General features: G+C 31.4%; 1 protein-coding gene and 1 pseudogene across 2 annotated transcripts in view; one reads left to right on the forward strand and one right to left on the reverse strand.

Annotated features, from left to right (window-relative positions):
- LOC143239841 (uncharacterized) overlaps positions 1-25409 on the reverse strand; it is a 298954-nt gene that overhangs the window by 123459 nt on the left and 150086 nt on the right. The gene's annotated exons all lie outside the window — the stretch shown is intronic.
- On the forward strand, positions 4331-21761 carry LOC143236814 (uncharacterized; annotated as a pseudogene). The gene is made up of 12 exons (XR_013019761.1): positions 4331-4361; positions 4930-5095; positions 6245-6289; positions 7757-7855; positions 8038-8086; positions 9383-9465; positions 11323-11629; positions 13093-13113; positions 17926-18027; positions 18911-19153; positions 19723-19826; positions 21406-21761. The product of XR_013019761.1 is annotated as an uncharacterized LOC143236814 (transcript).

Here is a 25409-nt window from a genome sequence, read left to right on the forward strand (position 1 = left end):
GACTAACGTAAATAATAACTTGTATGTCATGGCAAGGTAAAGTGTCACGTTTGGCTGGGGTAAATTGCAACTTATTTGTCATAGTAAGGTAAAGTGTTACATTTGGCTAACGTAAATAATAACTTGTATGTCATGGCAAGGTAAAGTGTCACGTTTGGCTGGTGTAAATTGCAACTTATTTGTTATAAGAAGGTATAGTGTTTCATCTGAATAGTGTAAGTCGTAATATGTCAGAGCAAGGTACAGTGTTACATCTGACTAATATAAATAACAACTTATTTGTCATAACAAGGTACAATGTCACATCTGGCTGGTGTAAATCGTAGCTCGTATGTCATAGCAAAGTAAAGTGCTACATCTAACTGATAATCGCTGCGAACTTCAACACTTTTCCACTATGAAAAGGAGGCATATGTTTTCCTTTCGTCGAATTATCCATAAGGAAGTTATCTCATCTTCAAAATAGATCAGTCACGAATTAATAACTTCCTAAAACGTATCAATAAATAAATGTTACACGCAGTCTGTCATATATTCTAGAAAACAAATCATGTGGATACCAGTGCTACATCTGTATAACATAGAGGTTAACTAACCTCCACATTAATGTCCATCACACTTCACGACATAAAACAAAAACTGTCAGAATCCTGACAGTGTCACCCGATTCAAATATTAAGATACAAGGCCCCGAATCATCCTTTCTCATCAGGGGTTTCTGAAGAAAAGTGGTAATCCCTGAAACCGGTTTAAAACAGAGGAATGTAATACGAAAAACATCTAGTCTTTAATATCTACAGTCTTCAAAGTAAAATTAGAACACAGAAACTTTGTTCTAACTTAAGCATAAAGCAATACCATGGGTTATCATTCATTTGTCCTCCCTACACCCACGGCTATCGATACCTGGATTCTAGCGTTGTAAGTCCACAGACATACCGCTCTGCCATTGGGGTGAGATCACAGAAAGAGGCTTAAATTTTTATTTTGAGATCATTATTTGAAAGATCAGTATCTACATTTTATCGTAAAAAGTGATGAGTACTGAATCATGGCACCAGTTTGGGATGTAACACGTGAAGGATGTGTACTCATGTACAAGAGTTCACATTCTTTCTGGCCTGGCATGGCCAAGTGGGTTAAGGTGTTTGACTCATAATCTGAGGGTCGCGGGGTTGAATCCCCGTCACACCGAACATGCTTATCCTTTCAGCCGTGGGGGCGTTATAATGTGAAGGTCAATCCCTATATTCGTTGGTAAAAGAGTAGCCGAAGAATTGTTGTTAACCTCTAGTCTTACACTGCTAAATTAGGAACGGCTAGTGCAGATAGTCCTCGAGTAGCTTTGCGCGAAATTCAATAAACAAACAAACACATTCTTTCCAAGTTAAAGTATAGATTGATGCTCCACTTAAAATATCTTGTCCCTCAGTGGCTCAGCGGTATGTCTGCGGACTTACAACGCTAAAACCCGGGTTTCGATATCCGTGGTGGGCAGAGCATAGATAGCCCATTGTGCAGCTTTGTGCTTAATTCAAAACAACAACAATATATTTGTCAGAAGTAAAAAAAAAAAATTGATTATCATTAGAAACTAATTTTACTTTACCATGTATCATAAGTAACATAATTACTAAGTAAAATGAAACATTATATTGGTTTACGTGTACTCAGTTGTATATATATGACAAGAACCTGCTCAATTAATGTAATTTATTATGAGATGTTTTTAGAGCAGATATGCATACACAATTGCTGTTAACTTCTGATCAAATAATCTAATAGGAAAGCAGTCATGTTAAATATTCTAATCAAGACTATGGGCACACGATGTTGTTTTACTTGTTTAGGCCGATGTTCAAGTACATTTTTTGTTTGTTTTGTATTTTGCACAAAGCTACACGAGGGCTATCTACGCTAGTCGTCCCTAAATTAGCAGTGTAAGACTAGAGGAAGGCAGCTAGTCATCACCACCCACCGCCAACTCTTGGGCCACTATTTTACCAACGAATAGTAAGATTGACCAAAACATTATAATGCTTATACGGCTGAAAGAGTGAGCATGTTTGGCGTGACGAGAATTCGAACCCGCAACCCTCGGATTTTGCGTCGAGCACCCTAACCACGACGGAAAACAATGGTATTCGAGAAACGTTAGATGATGAATTAAAGGCCAGAAACTTGTTAACCAAAAAAACCTGCTTGTATCCTATTTATAAAACTAAACGAAGTCGTATTATAAAGTCATTAGCAGACTAGCTAATGTGACTTTTCTATAAGAAAACACACAAGATGAGGAAGACTGCAAAAAAAAAAAAAAAAAGTTATTTTATCACGTGAGTATGATGTCACCTTCACCAAGATATTTCTTAAATTTATATTTAGTTTAAAAGAAAATACGTTAGATGACTCTGTAGTTTGTACTTTCAGAGTACCTTGTTTCACTAAAGCGAACCCCGTAGAAGATGCTTTATATCTTAATCGCTAAGTTGAACATAGTTCTTTTCAAACAAAGGCGTTGAGAGTGGTTGTGATTTTCGTAGGGAAAAAAGTGGAAGATCGAGGAGTTAGTGTACAGAAAGTAACATTAAATTGAACCTCACTGCAGTTTTCTTTAGTAGAAGTTATGGCAGATAATGAAGAAGCAGGGTAAGTCTTCTCAAATAACTGGCTGAGGTTAATTCAACGTTGCTAGTCTTAACCAGACAATTGTTTTTTTAATTTGTACGTCGCTGTCAATGTAGCTTAGCGAATGTCGCCATGTTAAACTTTAACGTTGTAGTTTTGTAATACTTAGCAGACTTAGTTTTATCGTGTATATGCTGTACACCAAAATAAATACGTGATAAGTAATATAAGTATAAGATATAGTAGTTTGTGTGAGATTGAGATGTCCACTAATATTTAAGATGTAACGTGATTTTTATATGCGTTTGTTTAAATAAATCCGTAAAGTTTCAACGCCAATATTAAACGGGAAATGAGGGACGCCGGAAGTCAGCATAAACTTATACGTGTTCAAAGATTGAATTTTTGTCAGCTTCAGAACTACGAGGAGTTTGCAGTAAAATTACAAAGTATTGTTTCTTGCACTAGTGAAATAAATTAAAATTTTAAATAAAATATAAGTCTTAATCTTTGCTTTTGTGCACAAAACGTAAAAACTCGATGAAACATAAAATCGAGTAAAATCTAGTTTCTGTATTTCCATTATTAGCAAGAAAAACTAAATAGATGAAATTCTAACAGTGCAATGTAATATTTATAAATATAGCTATAACTTGGTATAAAAACTTGGAAAAATATAATTTAGCTTATGCTAATTACTGGGTTAATTTGTTAGAGTGCTCATTTCATAAAATTGTGGTAGTTCTAAACGTATATCTAAGATTCAAATTAAAATTTATCTAATGTTAGTAATTTCAACAATTAACATGTCAATTTGTGGCTTCACATGGGTTATTTCAACCAAACTTGTAACCTTGAAAGTTAATTTGTAACTATTTATTCTATAGTGTAAGTGCACCTTCATTAAATATGACAAGCTTTTCGTAAATATCAAGTCTTGTACAAAAAAAAAATTCAGTGTTTTTAACCAGAAATTTTTTGTAGAATATTTATAGTAGTGATTTTTAAGTAATGAAAATAAATTTTCACCCACATTGACTCTTGTAGACCCAAATTAGATTTATACTGCAAGTTCAATAATTTATAGCATAAAGATATAAAATCAACGTACCTGGAAATTGACCCTTATTTATCTCTGCTGTCCCATTGAGAGTTAAATTATTTGTGATTTATAGGTTTACCAAGTAACCTGTTTAAAGCAAGAAAAAATGTTCAAACAATCATTTAACGTCCAACTTGCATGTTGATACATGTTATATGGATAAATAAACATTTTTAACAGTGATATGTTTCAAGTAAAGTATGAGTTTAGTTTTGTATTAATGACAGTAAAGGAGAGACTGTAATAAATTAATAAACTGAGATACTGTAATTGACAGATAGTTTCCAATAATAAACTCCACTCATTTTGTGTCATGTCATGGTGTAAGTAATACGTACTGTTAAGTTCAAGATATTAGTTTTCCCCAAGTTATAACTAATGCAAAACATAAGGAAACAAGAATTTGTCTATGAAATATTGAAATTGGTAAGGAGTGTGGAGATGCAATATTTAAGGAACGTTTCTAGCAAAGGTGGGCAAATCATAGATTTAATTGGTAAAATCAAATAACTTCAAATATATTAACTGTTCTTTTTTATTGGAAAATATACTGAAGTATAACGTAATTTTATTTTACAATTTCTTTTGCAGTAAACTTTTATTGGTGGTCTGAGCTGGGAAACAACTCAAGGTATTCTTGCTTTTATTAAGGTTATTTACTTTATACTAAAGAAAAACTATATATCTGATTTGACACTAAGTACACAAATAGTATTGACCTATATAGAAAAGTGTTGGAGTAATATTTGAAAGTATGACTTAGAAAAGGTAGCATTTTCATGGTTAAACTTTCTTAAATGTTTAGTGTTAAATCTTACAGGAAGATTTTATATTAATTCAAGAAATTTGCAGTTTGTTTATTTGAGACATTAAGTGCTGGTATAGAACTATGAATTTTTTCAATTTCAACAGTAACGTCACAGGATATTTTATTAATTACAATAAAAATGCACGTGTTGAATTTTTATGTAAATTTAGTTTAATATTTTATTGTCAGTTTTGATGTTTAATGTATTTTTACTCTACATGTAACTTGAATTTTCTGTCAGTTTTAGTTCACTGACAGGATCCATTGTTACATCAATTTCATAAAATAATAGTTAAAATTAATATTTTTAAACATGCTCATGCTATTTGTCTAGTTAAGGGTTTTTAATTTTTAATTAGAGCAGTGACACTGTTTACATTTTTTGTTCCAGAAAATCTTGAGACCTATTTTAGTAGGTTTGGCGAAGTAGTTGACTGTGTTGTTATGAAAAATAATGAAACTGGCGATCTAGAGGTTTTGGATTTGTGACTTTTAAGGACCCAAACTGTGTTTCCATTGTCTTAGCTAGTGGACCACATGAGTTAGATGGGCGTACGGTATGTAGTGTTGTTACTAGTCCTCGTCTTTGCCAATTAGAAAGTTATTTCAAGTGCACTATGTACTTTTCATAGTTACATGACTATACAGTAACAGGATTTCAAAATATTTGTTAGATTTATGTAACTTAATTCAACTCAGACAGGGGGCTGGGTGAAATCCACTCATCTAGTAACCATGGAAACAGTCATGCTATAACTTTGTGCATCTTCATGAAATTATGCATGTTAACAGCAGACATTATAAGGCTTTCTTGAAGAAAATATAAACTTGTTATTTAAAGAATTGTTTGTGCAAATTTTCATGTTTGTCCAACAAAGTAATTTTGATTTTAAGATTTAAAAATTTTGTCAGAAAATCCATAAATTTCATATTAACTTTTTATAACTTGCAAATAACTATTGAACACTAAAAACACTCATCTACAGCTTTGGTTTAATTGACAAACATCTTAACCACCATAAAAAGTTAGGAAATAGATCCGAGTTGTTTTCTTTGTTTTGTTTTAGAATGATGGCAAAATGTAACCGAAAACCACATTTTATTCCAAATAGCCTAAATTTGGTGACATGATGGTTTTTTTTATTGTTTTAATTTCTTTTTCAGTCGTGTAACTTTTATTAAAGAAGTTGCAGTTATGTGGTGGTTAAAGTGCAAAACAGAGGAAATTAAAATGATTGTGAAGAAGTGACATTGTTACCTGTATATAAAAACTTTTAGTATTGTGACAACTGCATAGAAGCTTTTTATAACCCTATATACAGGGTGACCCATAAGTCCCTACCCATCTATATATCCAGTGTATCTGTGTGGTGTCCCTCATTCTCACTGCGCTCATGTACCCACGTACTTGTCACAATATGTTCTTCAAATGTAAATGGGTTTACATCAGCCATATTTCTCTGAAAAAAAAAAAGAAACAAATTTATAATACATGCATAATTGAATATAACATAATACCATATGGATGGGTTGGGACTTACGTGTCATCCTGTATACATATACAGTGAAAAGATAAGGAGATTTGAGTGATTTTTTAAAAGTTCACATAAGTTAAGGGAGGTTACTGGTTTTTATTTTAGTAGCACAAGTTAAATTAATGTTAAAAAATAATTTAAATGTGTTAATGTCTTGTTCTTTTTCCGTAGATTGATCCAAAAGCTTGTAATCCTCGTGGAATGAACAAGGGAAATGTATGTTTATTTTTATTCTATTTTTGTTATATTTTTTAAATATTAGGTAAAACTGAAGAATGCAAACATTGAAAATATTCCACTATAATTCAATAATTTGGTAAACCTTACACATTTATTTTTTTTAAACAAAAAACAAATTATATTTGTGATAACATCCTTTTCTACACAAGGTTTTATGAAGTTGTGTACAAAATTTAATGAAACAACTCTATTATCATAGCATACAAATAAATGTGGTGTCAGAACATAACTAATAACCCTAATTTGTTTTAAGTTTTTAATTTTTATAAGGAAGTATCACTAGTTCTACCTAGAATGAGAATTGCCATTTGCTCTCTAGGTCTCCCATCATCTTTACTGTCTTTCTGGAAGGAATATATATTAATGAAAATTGCTCATCATGATGTTATTTCAGATAATACACAAGTTTTATAGCTTCATTCATTTGGTTCCCAAGCGAAAAAAAACAACAGAAAATCAAACTACTTTTGGCATGCTCATTTGTTGCATTCTTTTATTAAATGAATTTGTGTAATCACAGGGAAATTTGTAGTTGAAAAATATCTTTTTAAATTTTTACCATTATGAAAGTTGCACTTTCTGTTGATTATGAATAATCCATTGGTGAAGCTACTTGCATTTTTTGGAAGATGGAAATGTGATGAGTACATGAATTTTATATTTCATTGAAGTAGGGTTAGTTTCTACATATAATTCAAGTTTGTCAGTGTGCATTTCTGATTTGATATATGATCACAAAAGTACAATAAACTAAAATAGGACATTTTGAGTGCAAACATTTTTTTCATGAAAAAGTGATTGTTGATAATGTATATTTTATAACTTTATAAAAGTTACATAATTTTATGCTAGACTTTTTATGCAAAGATTAATGTCATTGAAAAACTTATTTCATTACATGTTTAATGTCTTTACATAAAAGCACACAACATGGGTATTTTAGTCGTGTAGCTCTCTGAGGTTGCACGTGTTTGATGGCAAAATTGTTCCAATTTTGAGCTGTTTACAAATTAATCTAAGTCACCCCACTTCAACCTTGAACTAATAAAAATTATATTTATGTTCTTGCCTTTCCTTTTTGCTATGCAGAATAAATCTTGAAAAGAATACATTTAAGTGTAAAACTGCCTCTAACCAAAACCATTGGTGCAAAATGTTTTGTACTATTTTGATGTTACCATTTCAGATATGTGAAAATAATTTTGCAGCATTTTTTTTATGTGGAGAGCAATTTAGATTTAATTAAAGAAATAATCCAAACTTGTATGGTAAAACATGTATACAAAGTAATGGATAATTTTATGGAAAATGTATGGATGGGATATAAATTCACATTACTAGGTAATTATAACTTGTATGCTTGCATTTCCTTGTATTTGAACTTCTCTATTTGCAACAAACAAACAAAGGTTTTAAGGGTTTTCACGTCTTATTTCCTTTCAGATGAAGAAAGGGGGTAACTTCCCCAAAGTGTTTTTAAGGGGATTACCTTCTAATTGTACAGAGACTATGCTGAGGGAGTTTTTCAGTAAATATGGAAAAGTAAGTAGTAATATCGTTTATATTCTAGAATATCTTTTCACAATGGGGTTATTTTATCAAATGGGGGAAAAATTAGTGAATAGTAATAGATTTAAATGCTACTCTTTCTAAATTTAATTTTCTGGTAATATTTTTATGTAATTGGTACAAATTCTCATTGTAAACTTTTTTTTTTACCTCAGGTGATGGAAGTTGTTATTATGTATGATCAAGAGAGAAAGAAGTCCAGGGGTAAGATAATTATCTAAACTAGTTTACTTCCTTAACATTGTGAATGGGGCACTACAGAAAATTCCAGTATAATTTTGATAAATATTCTAAAACTTAAGACAATTCTGTATGTAATTTAAATTAAGGTTGAGATATAATAGCTTATAATCCATAAAATAAGTATATCTATAAAGATTTTTATTAACCTATTTATAAATTTATATATACAAGTATTCTTAAGTCATTAAAATACTTAATAGTCTAATTAGAAGTACAGAAAATAAGTAGTACTACTTGAAAACTGAAGGTTATACCATACCTGTTCTATATTATAATGTGTCTCATGTTTTCATATAGTTTTGTTCTTTATTTTTAGGTGGGAGCTAAGAATTTTAATAATACATTTGACACAAACGACTGGGATAGCTGAAAAAATTAATGTCAGGGTAGATAATTTTTAAAATGTTCAAAAGCTGTAAGATAATTGGTGTGAAAAGTCGCCCATTTTTAGGTTAACTAGATGTTAACCTTAGGTAAAGCAACAGTGTTAGTATTTGCTACACTGATTTTTTGTGGTATAAATTGGCTGTTTAATTCCTTGAACACTTGTTGTGTTGTGTACTTGTAGTGTATTGTTTCAGTTAACTGTACACATTACAAAATGTATGAGATTTTGATTATCTTGGTATGCTACATAAACTGAACATCGTATTCAAGTTGTACATTTGATTTATTGATTAACTATTCATCTTGGTAGATAATCTGTTACAGACCATTTTCTTTGGTTCACTTTTAATTTTTTCCACAATGACTGTAACAGTAATTTAACTCTTATGTTTTATTAGCTCCACGTTACTAGATATTAGTTGTAACTGTCATATACAAAAAATACTGTGTTATGTTGAAGTAAAAGTAAGTTTTTGTTCACTTTGGCTATAGTCATTTAAGCCAGCACAACCTACGTGTATACAAGACTCATGAGGAATGATTATACGACACAACTGTAAAATTATATTCTTTGTTAGATTTTACCTGTTCTAGTCTCCGTAAGGTTCTTGTGACCAGTATCTTACAATCACCGAAATTTCAAATTATTTGATATTAAAAAGTGTATTTGAAAACTTGTAGCTGTTTAATGTGGTTGGAGCACAATTTGTCAGCCATGGTCTAAACTATGGGTGATTCAAATTGCACATTAAACTTCATAGTATTTTGGAAGAACCGTGCTCCAGTTTTTGTCTTCATGTTACCAAACCAGTCGTTTTTGTCATTTGTAATTCCGTATATAGTTAAGCTTGTGCTTCCCTTGACTATTAGGATTTGGATTTTTGTCATTCGAGAAAGAAGAGTACGTCCACAGAGTTTGTGCCGACCATTATGTCACCATCAGCGGCAAGCAGGTGTAGTTGTGTTTTAATACATTATCCCTTTCATGTTTTGGATGGAAAGGGTCAGTTTTGTGTGGTACATCAATCTCTCATGCTGAAGGGGAAAAGTCTGGTTAACACCAGGCACCAAGGTCATAGAATTAAGAGTAATTTCATAATTCATAATAAGTTAACTGTTAAAATCTTTTTAGTTTTATTATATAGGTAAGTGAACATTGTATTAATGAATTATATTCTTAAGTGATTAGAAAGTTAGTTTAGTTTGCAGGAAAAAGTTTTTATAAAGAGGTTTCCTTTATATTAGCATGAGAGAAAGGTGTATTTCATTGAGGGATTAATTTGTCTTTATCAATAAAATTGTGATACTCTGTTTGCTCTGGAAATACGAATGATACTTCTGTTGTTAGTGTTTAAAAAAAAAATGGTGCAATAGTCTACTTTGCTAGGATATTTTAAAACTATCATTAGAAAAATGATTTCTACAATTAGCCAAAAAGATACCATTATTTATAAGTTTTTGGGTAAATGTTAAGAATTGAAAAAATATCTAGCAAAGCAATTAGTAAATATGGAGTGATTTCTTAAATTATTGGTTCCACGTAAGTGACTTTAAGGCTGCTTCACGTTAGTATATTATAGATTCTCTAGTCACTAAATGCTCTAAAGAGGCTTTGCAGCATAGATATGCAAGCATTTTTATCTGTTAAGTTAGATAGTGTGCTCGCTTGGTGGTGGTATTAAAGTTTAGGAATAGCTAACAAAACTGATACGTACTTGAGTAAAAGCATGAGCAGTAATGAATTAGATGTTTTAGAAAGTTGGATTAAATATGCAAGAGTTGAAATAGTCGTTCCTTAACTTGCTAAGACTAAACTAGTATTTTGTATTTATTTTTGTGAGCTGAGAAAATTTAACCATTTGTCTTAGTGCTAGCTCAAGTTGTGTAGTTTAGTTTTCGTTTATTCTACACAAATAGAAAAGATAATTCTATGATAAGAAAGAATATAAATTCTGAAGGAAAAGCACAATTATAGCATAGTTGCTAGAGTTAAAGTAAATAAGAGAATTTTCTAAAGGAATGTGTTCATTGCCCAGTTGTAAAATATTTGGTTTTCTTGGCAGAAATTAAGAATTTCTGCAATTATATCTTTTAATGTTTAAATGTTAAAGAAATTTGACTTTTTTTTTTTTTTTCTCGTGCAGTTTAGATGAGCATTAGTTAGGTTTGACATTTGAATGTGCTAAACTAGATAGAGTAATTCCAGCTGCTCTTAAGGAGAAATATCATGCAGTTTAAATTTTACAGATGACTGTCACAGCATAAAATAATTTGACTGTGGTCATTGGTTGTATGATATGATGAAATATAGCTCAGACATTTCAAATGGCTACATGCAATGATAACTTATGGTTTCTCATTTTAAGAATCACTTTTTAAGATCTCGTATTCTCAGGCTATGAAATACCAGCTCAGACATTTAAAATAGCATTTTAACATAAATCTTAAAGGCTGCATCCTGTTCTATTGTTTTTGTTTATTTTTACACAAGGTAATGACTAAAATTTTGAACATTGTTATAGAAAAGGAAAGGTTTTTCATTTGATAAACAAATTTGGAAATGCATAATGGTACAGTTTAAGAGATTCAATTCTTTTTGTTTAAACTTTAAAATTTTAGAAAACATTTTTAAATGTAGTTGCATTGAACTAAAATTTAAAATGTATGTAGAGTGAGACTAATTTCTAAAAAAGTGGATGTATTTATACTTATCTGTTTATATGTACTGGAAGATAAGTTTATTTGTTATTAAAAGCGATCACCTAGAATGTGTATTACTTTTTTCATTATCTGTATTTCTTGCATGACAGATTGAGTGTAAAATGGCAGAACCTCGTGAGATGTCCAAAAGTGCCAAGGCGTCTCAGCAAGGGAACCAGGACATATCGCCTTGGGGCGGTCCAGGAATGGGGATGGGAGCTAGTCATGGTGGATGGGGACCTGGTCCCATGGGAGGAGCTGGAGGTACTGCTGGTGGACCAGGAATGGGACCTGGTGGACCATCTGGAACAATGGGACCGAACATGGGAGGAATGGGTAACATGGGACCTATGGCAAATGGCATGATGCCTGGTGGATGGGGAGGCCCACAACAGACTGGCCCTTATGGGGCACAAGGTATTGTGTTTAGATATTGCTTGACTATATTATGATGTATACAGTGTGATTATGTGAAAGTTAATTTTTTGGTTAAAGATGTTGGTGAGGTAAAAACACTTTGTATTTATTAAGTGTCATAGAAATGCAAGTTAAAGATTATTACCAGGTTAATTTTCAGTAATTACTCCAGACTTACAAGCCTTAAAGTTAATTCAGCAGCTAGCTTTTTTGCAATCACTTGGATGAACAATAGTCAGAGGAGAGCGACATTACTCAAGCAGACAAGGAAAGGCATTATTGGCTTCCCATGTGTGTGTGAATTTGCATGTGGAAAACTGTCTGTTCTAGTTTTTTCATTTAACAGACAGTGTAAGGTGTTCCAGGAAATGCAGGATGCTGTCTCTGCCCCCCTCTGTATTTATCCAAAGTCCAAGAAAGATTTATCAAGCATTGTGGACAACAGCCAGTAAATCTGTGAAAATGAAATCATATGACATGTCACTCTTTCAGCTTTTATTTACCACAAAAAGGGGGGAATAGAAAAAACAACTGTCTTTTATTGTTTATGTTTATAACACTTCTGAATTTTATTGTAAATGTCAGTATACATCAGAAAATGCTAATCTGTAATATTGATTATAGAACTATAACCCCAGCTGCATTTAATTTTCCAGTCATAACATACACTTAGTTAAAGCCATAAAGTACTGGGAGTACATCAGTATCTAGATATAGATCCATCACTTGAACACAAACTGTAACTGACCAGAATTTATTTACAGATTCACTATATTAATGCCCACGTGACCATGTGATGGTTATAAATGTAGTTTCATTTTTATATTATATTAATCTATATGTAGCTTTAGAGCTACCACATATATATTTATAAGACATGTTAAACTTAAGTGCAAGTTGGATGTTCTATAAATGTTACTGGTACAAATTGATTTAGCCTTGGTAGCCTTTTTATTTGAGTTTAAACAAAAGTTTGCCTTTTAAGGTAAGGGATAGTGTTAAAGGTAATGTGGAACATGATTGGATATTGGAGTTTTTTCTTCGAAAGTTGCTTGTTATGTTTTAATGTTAGGATGGTTATTAGTTTCTTTATTAAAGTATTCTAAAGGGAAAGTGTGGTGTTATACAACAAATTGTTCAAGCAGGGATCTGTGAAGAAAAGTCAAGGCTTAAGTTAAATCTGTTTTAGAAAAAAAATCCAGGCATGTGTACAATTAGCACCTTTTAGAAAAAGGAAAGTATATTCATTGTTTAAATTTTTAACCTGGGAAAGATATTTTCACCAGTTTCACAGGTGAATTTATATTAGGATAGCTAACTTATTTAGAGTTGAATTAATATATCTGAAACATCAGGTTGATTTTTGTTTTTTAATTGTCTGAAATTAACTTTTATTTCTAACGTAATGAGCCATAGAGTTTATTACAATTGTTTTTTAATTTGAGTGTTTTCAATTTCTGCAGGTGGATGGGGTCCAGCACCAGGTAAATATTTACTTAATTTGTAGGTTTGTTTTTTTTTAAGGAAGTATTTCACGTTATTAACCTGTAATTTAACCCTGCAGTCACAGGTTAAAGGTCATGTTTTGCCTTGCGTTAAAATTTAGTGAATTGCTGTGTTATGAATTTATATCCCAAAGTTTGGTATGAAACTGCATTATTATTCAAATTTAATATACATTTAATTTTTCGGTTTAAAATTAAATATTTAAAAATGCTACCAATTTTAGTATTGAGTGGTATGATGAACAAAGCACTGGCTTAAGCTTTTGAAAATACAAAGTGTAATTTTTCACAAATTAAACTCAGGTTACTAATATTTAAAAGCTAGAATGTAAATATTTTTTTCTATATGGAAAATTACTAATGTACTAATTCTAACTTTCATTTGTAGAATCAGTCTCTTATATACTTAATTCTATGTATATGTAAGTAACCAATCAAAAACTTAATGTTATTTTGTTGGTTTTCTCATCCTTTTCCTTTTAAGACAAACCTTCATGGTGGTAAATTGAGTTTGTTTTTTTAACCCACGTAAACTCCATTAACCCTTTTACAGTGGCTTAGGATTCAAAAACCATGTCATCACGTTTTGTTCGTTTGCCTTCAAAATGTTGTTGAACTATTTTATTAATTTATTTTAAGTTTGGAATCCAGTTGGGGATTATAATTCAAATTTTAATGTTGTGAGTTCTTAATTTAAAAGTATATATTAAAGAATACATTAAAATATAGATTTTAGTGACGTGATTTGTTGAATGCAGAACTGTTTGTATGAAATTATACACTCAGTGTTTTGATATCAAAGTAGGAACTCAAATTTACTAATATTGGCAACTTAGAATGTAAAATAAAATAAGTTTTTTGAAACAGTCCCTTATATACTTATAATTATAGTATATGACATGAAAATAAACCAATTAACTTCAAATGTCCTCAGTAGTTTTCTCAGCCAGTTTTAATTTTTGAAAAAGCTACTATTACTATGCTCTCTCAGTCCAAGGTTTCAGAGGCAGGTTGTCTTTATCTTCCATGAAATTTCATATTTTTTAAACTCTAAATAAATAAATCTTAGTTACTTAGCTTAATAAGTTAGTCAAATTCTGTGGTATCGGTACAGTTAGTAATTTGATATTAAACTGTGCATGTAAAACCTAAAAATATGTTTATCCTTCACATACAAAATTTTAAAGTTTAACAATCTGTCCAGTAAGAGTTGAGTACATTTCTATATGTTAATACAAAATAAGTAATTTATTTCTAAATAGTAATGTGCATACATAAGTATAATGTGTGATAAGTGAAATGTGAGTGTATATTTTAACTTTTGACAGTGTGTAGCTTTGTAAAGTTTGCTACTTTCAATAAATATTACAAATTTTGTGCACAAAATTGAATTTTTAAGTATTTTGATTAAAGATTTGTTTGTTGAAAATATCTGAATCTTTGTTATTAGTCCAAGTGTAGAGTGACTTTTAATGATTAAACAAAATCTCTAAAACCCTAAATACATTTCAAAGGTTTGTTTTCAGTAAGACTTTTTATTTCATTTGTTATTTTCTCTATGTTGTGTGGGATCTGTAATCTGGCTGACCTTGTAACCATTAACAAAATTTTTTGTGGTAAAATGTCTACATAAGTTTAGTCTATCTTAAGTCTCAAAATTTAACCTTTTTATTGTATTAACTTTCCAGTGGTGCCTCATTAACATTGCATAACTAGCATTGACAATGCATGTGCACACTCATTACCATATCCAAAATCTAAAACTGGCCTTTAGTCTTCCCAATGTTGGCTGTGTTTCAGTGTAGTATTTTGCAGCATGTAGTAACATTTATATGTATATAAATTATTACTATTTAGAAATAAGTTACTTTTTTCTCGAAGTATAGAACTGTAAATGAAGTAAAGCAGACACTTCTAGTTGCAACCTTTATACTTAAGTGTTGCTTGATGCAAGTTGCTAAGCATTTTAAAATTAAAATATGATAGGATATGAAAATAGTTGGGTTTTATATTAGAGTAACTTAAAAATCAATTATTATATCAATACCATAGTATTCTGCTATAACTTGCATATTTAGTAACTAAGCTGTATTTAGGTCTGAGAAAGACAAATTTCAAGCAGGCTGAAGACACAATCTACCTCCTTAAAATCTTTGTTTGGAAGAATGAGGTGGCATTGAAATGGCTGAGAAAACCAGCAGGGGAGGACATGTCCATTGGGTATTCGTGTGTCACAAAATGAAATAAGTGTGTATAACACTGTTTCCAAAAGTAGATATGAACAAGGGTCACTGTGTTTGTTTTGGTACACGGGATATATCTGCAAAATGAAAAGATAAGAGTTTCTTACTTTGCATTCTAGCTTGTCAGTGTTTGTAACCTGAGGTTCCTAATTTGTGTTAAGTATAAACGTAAGTATTTTAACATCACAAATTTAATTTGGAGCAGTGCTGCATTCAAGATAATACATGACAAACTGAAACTGACATTCAGCTGTTTCTTTTCAGTATTTACTTTTAAACTAAAAAATTGAATGTATAATACAAAGACTTGTTTGTGTAAAAACTGACATAAATTCATGAAATAGTTACGAAATAAAATTTTGAGTGGGAGTCAACAGACATAATATAGCCTTTGACTTGTCTGGAATGGGTTAAGTTGTTGAAACATTTGTCATTACTTTATTTATTGGTCACCCACCCAAAACAAAGTGGTGTAATAGGCTTAAAGAAGTGTTACAAATTTTCTATAACAGTATCCTATCACCTCAGTAAAACATCTATTGCATTACCTTTCTACTTCGTTTTAAAATAATGTTCACAAATAATACCAGAAAAATAACATTTTTCTTTACATACTTTTAATAGCTTTTTAAAATGAAAAAGATTTTTTGTAAAGAGTTAATGTATAAGCAAAGTAATTAGTTTTTGTCATTAACATTTGTATTGTCCTAGCATCACTTTATCAAAGAGTGGTGCCACCTCTCTTTTTCTCTAGCCCCGGCAATTGTTTTCACGTTTGACTATCTTCCTCACTACACACTAGTATTAATTAAAAAAAGCCTGTCATGCACTTCAAAATCTGTGGCATGCACATTCTGAAATCCTGCTTGGCAATTCATGTATTATGTTGTTAAAGTGAAAAATAAATATAATCACATTCCAATTACCCTCGCAACCAACTCCACATACATACAGTGTAGAAGACTAGCCCAAGAAGTGGTTGTGGGTTGTGAAGACTAGTTACCTTCCCACTAGTTTTTTGCTGCTAAGTTAGGGATGGCTATCAGTAGTCTGTGTGTAGCCTTGCGCAAAATTCTAAACAACCCAAACCACGTGTAGTGCATGAAACGTGACATATGGCAAAAGCTGTCTTGTTACTTCAAGTATCACACTAGGTTTGAGTAGAGGAATTATTGTCACCAGTTGTTTCAGTTTCTGCAGCTGATACATACCTGGTAACAGCACTCATGTTGACATCGTGAAAATCCCTTGAATCTTAAAAAGGTATAGTTGACTAATCCTGTGGTAGGATGAAAGCTGAAATCCTTGGGTTTCTATGCACAAATGTTCTCATTCAACTAAACTGTTTGCACACTCCCATTGAGGATGCACTTCACACAAACCAACAAAATGGTTGTCTAAGAAAATAAATATAAATATAGCATTTGTTTTGTTCATAAACCTCGGTGGGTTTTTTTTCTAGCAAGTTATGCAAGTATGAATAAAATGAAAAATACTTAGACTATCTTGTTGATTGACTTGTTTAAAGTTAAACTTGTTCTTGTGAATAAACAGAATTAGCATGATTGTTTACTTTTAAACAAACTTGTATCTGTTGGGTAATTACGAAAGTACTCTCACCATAACTTTTATGCAACTGTAATTTTATAAAATGGAAAACGTTTTAAGTCTTGTGAAAAAACAATTTTAAGTTCTTTTGTTGGCGATTTTCTGCAGACTTAGTGAAGAGTTACTTGGATTCTTTTTATATGAAGACAAGAAATGTGTTATTTTAGTTATAAAATATTTGTATAACCTTAAAACTTCCTAAATGATCAAATTTTTTGTGCAGTAAATATTTCCTACTCTGTTGCTATACAGACTTGACTATAATCACTGTAGAAAAAATTCAAAATCAGTCTCTAAAATGACCAATATTGTAACAGAATTATCATAAACAGCTGAAAGCTCATAACAGTTTTATTTTTGAATTCTCTCTGTTTGGAGCTTCAGTATAGTCTGTAGATACCGATGAATGACAAACTTAAGTAAATTATTTTATTGTGTTACACATAGGCTAGTTGTATTAATACCTTACAGATTCATTTTTTTCATTATATGAGATTAGTTTCTAATTTATACATCTTAACAAAAAAAAAAAAGGTAAAACTTAAATTTGGTGTTTGTTTTTTTCTTAGCCCACCAATGAAACTTCTTGGTTATCTGTAATAGAACTTTGAGTATTTGTTTTGAATGTATATTTAAGAATATTTAGTAATAACAAGCACAAAAGGAGATAATGTCCCATAATGTGGATGTACACTTTACCTTGCCTGCAGTGAGAATTAGCAAAGTTACCAACAGTTTTTAAAGGGCAAGATAAATTAGGTACCCCCAACCCATTTATTGTGGTTTTCTGGAAAGCAGAATAATGCATCAAGAAATGGGTTTAGTTTAAGAGTCTTAGATATTCATGAGCAATGAAAACAAATGCTCAAATTCATAACTTAATTTTTTAGTATTTTAAATTTCATTGTTCCAAAACTAAAGTGTTTTTCATTTCCACTAGGAGGATATGCAGGATATCAAGGTTGGGGAGCTTCTCCAACTGGATTTGGACCATATGGTGGACCAGGAACACAATATGGACAACAGGGTTATGGAGGATTTGGTTTGTTTTGAGTTTGCTATTTTGTAATTTGTTTTATTGTCCTTTTTATTGCCCTTTCATCCATTTCTAACAACTGTCTGTACCATAAGTTGTGAATCTCTTGGAACTGTGTGCTTTGTGGCGTCTTTTATTTTAACCTAATCTAATTTTAAACTAGCCCAAAAAGATTCCTAGTTTTGCATTTTATAATAATAATAATAAATATGAAAAGAAAAGATTCTGTCTTAGTTGACATTTAATCTTACTTTTTTATACTAAATGTAGAGATGCAAACTAGTGAAAGTTCCTTCCTGGAATGTTGTTTGTAAAATTGACACTTAATGGACGAAAACCTTGATTTTCTGTCACTTGTGTGATATAATTAAATGTAAAGAGAGCCATGAACATGTACACAGAGAGGATTTGGCGTGTGGGTGTGGCAGGAAGCATTTGATTATCTGTTAATAACTATAACCTAACACAGTTGAGGATTATAAAATATTGTGGTTTCTCTGAGCAATAACAGTTCTATAGTGAATAATTTAATTTCTTACTCTTTGAAAGAGGATGGTGGGAAAATAGAAAAGATGGTTCCTAGAGAAAATTTTATCGTACATTGGGAAATTAAGGATTTTTTAAAATTACTACATTGTAGAATAAGAAACTTGTATGCTATTCTAATTTGCACAACAAACAAAACACCTAAAAAAATTAATGTAGAATACAAACATTCATGTGTAGTGAAGAATACCAGGGGTAAAGATATTTATAAAATAATGAGTAGAAATTTTTTCCAGAATTAATACTTAAATATTTGATTTTTGAGTTCAAAGAAAAGATTGGTTAACACTTAGAAACATTGCATCACAAGTTTGGTCTCAAAGTTTGCAATTCGAATTTTCAGGTACCGGAGCTCCAGGTTTTGGAGGATATGGGGGTTTTGGAGCTACAATGGGAGCAGCTCCAGGACCTGGGGGACCTGTTGCAGGTCAGACTCCTTCCCAAATGTATGGTCAAGCAGGACCAAATGCAGCTGCAGCTACTCCAGGGTCAGTGGTTCCACCAGGAACGCAGAATGCTGCTGGGGGAACTGGTGCTCAGGGGCCTCCATCAGCAGGTGTTAAACAAGAGTATAATTCTCCATATGGTAAGCTTAGGAAATTTTTCAGTTATTTGTTTCATTCAACTAAAACTGATTATCACAATTTCTTAACTTTTATGCTTTTTGAAAGCAACTTCATTGATGTGATGAAACCTCAATTAACTAATTGGTGTAAGTAAGATATTGGAGAAATTGGGTGTTTGAAGAGTGACCCATTATTATGGGGATGATAAGAAAAAGAAGACTGGAATTTTTGTTAATCATCCATATAATTATATACTTAAAAAGAATTTGGAATTTTTATAGAAATTTAACCTTATTGCTTTGTGAAGGTTTTAGGGCTATAAATGAAGGAAAATTTGCTGTATAAGATGTTAAGAATATATTGTGAAAAATTGAAATTGAATTTAAATATTAACATCTCAATGTCGGTGATTTAGTTTTAGGATGCTTTAGAAGTTGGGCTAGTTATTTTTCTGTGCATTTTCAAGTGCTAAACTTGTAGCAGTGATTTTTGCTTTTCGTAGGCTGTGTATTCTAAATTGTTTTAAAGATGTTCAACATATTGGATTATTAAGGATGTATGTTAAGTTTTGGAGTTTTATTTTCTGTAGGAGCAATGGGTAATTATGCTCAAGAAGCATCCAGTTTGGACCTGCAAGAGGTTATGGAGCAGGAGGTATGGATGGGATGCAGGGATATGGTATGGGTTCTCAGGGTGAGTTATGGGTCATAGGCCAGAATGGCAAGAAAGAAAAAGAAATGTGTACTTATAGTTTTCCAAATTTTAAAAAAAAATGTCTTCAATTTAAAAAAAATAAAATTGGAATATTGTAGAATAATTAGAAATTCTTGCATTTCTTTCAAGAAATGGAAGTCATTGTGGCCTAGTGCATACCAGTTTGGGGTGGGTAATGTAATAGTAGTAACTTATAATTAGTCCTTAAAATTTATATTCCATTATAAACTAAACTCCACTTAAAAGTTAGGTTGCTGAAGAAACTAAGTTGCAACAGAGGTTACATATTATATCAGCAACACTTTAGCAAATTCTTCCTTTCATTTTTGGTTGGTTAAAATCTTCAGTATTTGTTTTCAGTTTGTTTATGAAATAAAACTGATTTGTAGTTGTTCATTAAGTAGGATGAGGACTGAAATACTTACTTTTGGGTAATCCAGATTTTGTAGATGTGTAGTAGAGTACAGTTGTGTATGATATTTGCTGTAGCAGACTTTGTTTAAAGAGATTTTAATAGATTATCTTGTACAAGTAAAATATGAACTTGTTATAGTAAAACTTTATAAAAGTAAAAACAGGTGCACCCTTCTTACTCATGCTGTAGCAGAGACTGCAGAGTAATAACTTACCATTATAATTCTATACAGGGACTTAACCTTACAAGTATGTGTACTATTAAGTTACTACTTTGAACTTTATTTTCTTTGTTCTTGTGTAAATGAGGAATACTACTTGTAATAACCGTAGTTTAAAACTTATTTTTGTATGGAAGAAGGAAGGATTTCTGTTAAATAAATTGTAAGAAACAAAGAGAAAAATCTTTGAGGTCCTGGATATTTGATTTGATTTTGTTGTTGTTGTTTAAATATGAAATCTAAATTTCATTTTGCTTACACTAATTGCATTATTTGTTTTTAAACTATTTTGGCTAAATACATATGTATAAAACTTCAGCTGTGTGTGTTACACACTTTCATGCACCACAAGTAGGCTAGAAATGGTGGGTTACAAATATTACTTTTGTGGCCTCTGAATTATGAAATAGTTGTACATGACTGCTCTTACCTTGTAAAGGTGCTGAAAATTTAAAATTCATTAATATCCTTTAATATGAAAATTACTTCTTGGTGTTGAATCCCGTATTTTAATGTTTGTAGAAGTCACTAAATAGAACTGTTACTTGTATGCTCATGGTGAAAGTGCCCAAGTGATAATTGGCTGCATTTTTAGTTGTATTTTAGTTCTTATTGACTTTTGTTAAATTTTTTTGTCTGTTCATTTATTATTATAATTGTTGAATTACTAAAGATTTACACTTTACCAAACTTCAAGCTGTCTAGTAACATTTCTGACAAGTATATTGTTAAATTACTTTGCTTCTTATATGTGAAATTTATCACTAGATAATTGAATTGTACAGTGATGAGATTGTGTAAGGCTTGTGGTATGTCATTTGTTGTTTTTCTTTTGTTTTTACTGTTACAGAAATGGTAGGTTAAAACTAACTAAAAATGCACTTGAAATATATTAATTTTGCACAACCACATTGGTATTTTAGGATTTGGAAGTGGGATGGCTGGTAATTTCTCAGGACAAGGTGACAGTTCAGCTGCAGTTAGTGGAGGTGGAGGAGCTCAGGGACTCGAACTGCAGGGGCTGCTCAAGGATATCATCCGTACAGACGCTAGACTGATCATTACTGTGCATTTCTTCCTTTCCCGTGTTTTTATTCTTTAAGAATATTGTATTCTTATTTTAACTGGCTGACAACCAAGAAAGCATCTGTGTATCATCTCATCATATTTACCATTCCAGCTCTTTATTTGTGCCGTTACTTGCATGTCTGTTAAGTGTACAGATTGTAATTCAATGGTATGTTAAGTTAGCATAAGGGAATAAAATATTACAAGAAAAGGTGTGTTCTTTATTAAACACATACATGCTTTGACATAACTTTCAGTGATACAGTTGTGAACGTTGTGAAAGTAACAATTCTTATGTGAAGATTAAATGTGATGAATTTTGTACAGGATGGTCACATTTTTCAGAAAATTATCGGTGACTTAATACAGTTAATTAAAATCTGCAATTTATTTAAAATATTTTCATACATTCTTAACAATGATGTTGAATTTGCAGCACCTCTTTTAATTTAATAAAATGTGTTTGGTGTAATTTGGGTTGTTCTTAACACCTTGTTACAGGATAAACCTTGGATATCTTTAATTAATCTGGGAGGTGAAATTTTGTGGTGTAACGCTCTTGTAATTCTAAAGTAACAACAAAAGTTTTACATATTTTAATTTTATTCAAGAAAAATTTAAATTGTGAATTTGATACAGATAACTCTTTGCAGTGGTATATTATAAGCACTGCTTAGCAGTCAAAACAATTTTTTGTACATATTCTCTCACACAAGAAAAAGGGCAGAGTCCAAAAACTGTTGTATGTTAATAGCGAAATATTTAAAGAATTATGGTAGGTCGTTAATCAACAAATACCGTTTGTATAAAATAATGGTAAGGGAAAAAATTGGCTTAATATACAGTCCTTTATGGCTCTTTGACTAGGAAATGTTTAGGTAACTATTAATTGTAAACCACGAATTTGGTAAAACAGGTCTTCTCGGTAGTTTTTAAATTGTGTACTCTGATTCCATTGAGAATTCTTGTAGTGGCCTTAAGTACGAACGTTTACCCACTTTGTTCCACTGTCTCTTAACTTTTTGTTCTGAACGTTACGTGGAGGTCTACATGTTCTATGGGTTTCTGTAGTTATATCCAGTAGATGGACAAGTGACTTTCTGACCTACAAAGAGGGAAAAAAATGTTAAGTGATTCTGAATAGAAGATACCTTATCCATTTCTTTCTGAATCAAGTTACTAAACTGAATATTCAATAAATCATAAAAAAAAACACAGAATGAAACTAATGTATTGCGAGTTCAGAACGTGACTGGAGAAATGTTAATTCAAGTGTTACAAAATCTATAGGTTGGCTAGTCATCAGTGTTACTTCGGTAATTTTTTGGAAAGTTAATTACTTCTGTTATACTAATTAGTATGCATGGCTGAACCTGAATATTTACCGGGTGTTCTTGGCTTTATTTATTCAGCCTAGATGTGTAATAGATTACACTAAAGTCATGTCTGAAATGCTATATGTTTGTCTTGTATATTGTACATCACAATTTGCTAGTGTTCGACCTGCTTTGATTGTCGACAAACTGATTGGCTTTCTTTCCGTTGTTGCTTTTCTAACTTGTGAAAATATTCTTTTGGACGAACTTTCGTGTAGCGTAAATCTCGGCCGTTAACTAACCAATCAGATGTAGCCCACCATGCAGTGAACTTTGTCCATTCTGCTATGTTTGTACCAGATGATATCATGTTATGATTATAGATTAGAATGTGTAACTACAAAACTTTGCGAACACAGCTCAAAAAACAAAGGAGTGCAGAGTTAAAGTTATAAGAAACGTACTGATATTCATTTACAATATGTCTATTTAACAAGTAACGTCGGTGTTAGACATTTGTGGAAAATAGTTGATGTTAACTCCAGTTGAAGGTTGAGTTTATAGGGACACTCGTTTCAACGCACAACCACTAAATTCAAAGAAGCAAACGAGACTTAAGTTGCAACGTATAACTGAATGCCATAAAAGTTTACTGTATAATAGTATTTTAGCTATATCACAGTTACAGACTTGATGATAATCTGGCATAAGAGGTGTGTATGTGATACCGAAGATGATGAGCCAGTGTTGAATCAAAACGTACATGTTACGCGGATATAAACTTTTTATTGTGCTTGTAAATTGTTTGCTAGTATTTATCGTAGCTGCTTTCACACAGAAAAAGGTGGTACTAAATGTTACTCAACCAAATGGGTAACGAGAACAAAACGTCTACTAGTATTAAACACCATTGATTGTGAGATATTCAAGAATTTATAAATATACAATGTCGTTTCTACTTCAGCTGTGTTATCAAAAATAACGTCTTGATCACTTACGGCATTTTAGTGATCCAGTGGAGGAATGGATAATAAGAACGAATAGAATCGATATAAAATATCAAAAGCGGAGCTTTCGTGATTTTGAGGTTTAGATAACGGTAATAGAAGGGTTGCTACATGAAGCTAACTTTCGGCTACAAATTTCTGGTAAAACGTTAAGATTTTGTTAGACTTTATATTGAAAAATATGATCATTTATGCACGGATAAGCCTGTTTACACGAGTTTTAAATACTATTAAATGTTTTAAGAAACGATTAAGAATTTTCCTTGTTAGATTGTTGACCTCTACAGAAACAGTGAAAGTGTCCGAAATAAATGGAGTTTAATAATTTTATATTCTCAGTTTATTATATTATGAGCACTTTAAAGACTTTTTAACTCAAAATTCTAAAGTCTTGTATATAGAGCCAAAATTAGCATGGACGTTCATTAAAAGAAAAATGTTGAGTGTAACTAATAATGCTTTAATGGTGGTGTTGTTAGTGGGTTTAGAGACTTTCATCATTATTAGCATGGATTGTGCAAATACCATAAGGAATGATCGTTCAAAAGAGTGATATTTATGTAGGTTTTTTTTTTTCTGTGAATTTTCACGATTGTTTTAACAGTAGTATTTTTCAAATAAAAGTTTAGTGTTTGAGAAAAATGAGGACGTAAATAACTTGAACCAAAGGGCGTTTAAGTTCTGGATCGTTATAATTATTCGTGAATTGACAAATTAATAACCTAACTTTAGTTGTCGTTTTACGCGAAATAAAATTCCTGTAGTTTCCTCGAGTTGTAAAGTATAATATACTAAAGAAGCGAAAGTCTATATTTTCGTGAATGTATTTTGACTACTACTATCGATGACGCTAATCTCGTGTTTCTAATAATTATATTGAAATTAAACACGTTTTATATTAATCATCTTGACCGATGACGCATTGTATTTTCTACAAAATTTAAAGCCGACTTATTTGTTGGTCAAATTAAAATTAGTTATTTTACCTTCACGCATTATGTAACTTTCAGGTTTTCTTGACATCGTTTGAAATCATAGCTCATTACTGGTTGTATTTTGTTTGTTTTGAATATCGCACAAAGCTACTCAAGGGTTATCTGTGCTAGCCGTCCCTAATTTAGTAGTGTAAGACTAGGGAAGGCAGCTAGTCATCACTACCCACTGGAAACTCTTGGTCTACTGTTTTACTAACGAATAGTGGGATTGACCGTCACATTATAACGCCCATACGGCTGAAAGGGCGAGCATGTTTGGTGCGACCGGGATTCGGACCTGCGACCCTCGGATTACGAGTCGAACGCTTTAACACACTTGGCCATGCCGGGCCGTTAATTGGTTGTATCTGACCTATAGATATATCTCATACGCATATAAATAACGTGAAATGTACATCATGTAAATATTTCGAATTTAAGCTGCAGATTTAGTGATTTATATTAGTGTACTTAGTGTAATATTTCTACACTATGGTTGTATTATTTATAACCAATGTAGTGAAATAAATTGTCGAAGTAAAATAGGATTGCTATACCACAT

This window comes from Tachypleus tridentatus, chromosome 2 (assembly GCF_004210375.1).
Source record: "Tachypleus tridentatus isolate NWPU-2018 chromosome 2, ASM421037v1, whole genome shotgun sequence".
NCBI classification, from domain to species: Eukaryota; Metazoa; Arthropoda; class Merostomata; order Xiphosura; family Limulidae; genus Tachypleus; species Tachypleus tridentatus.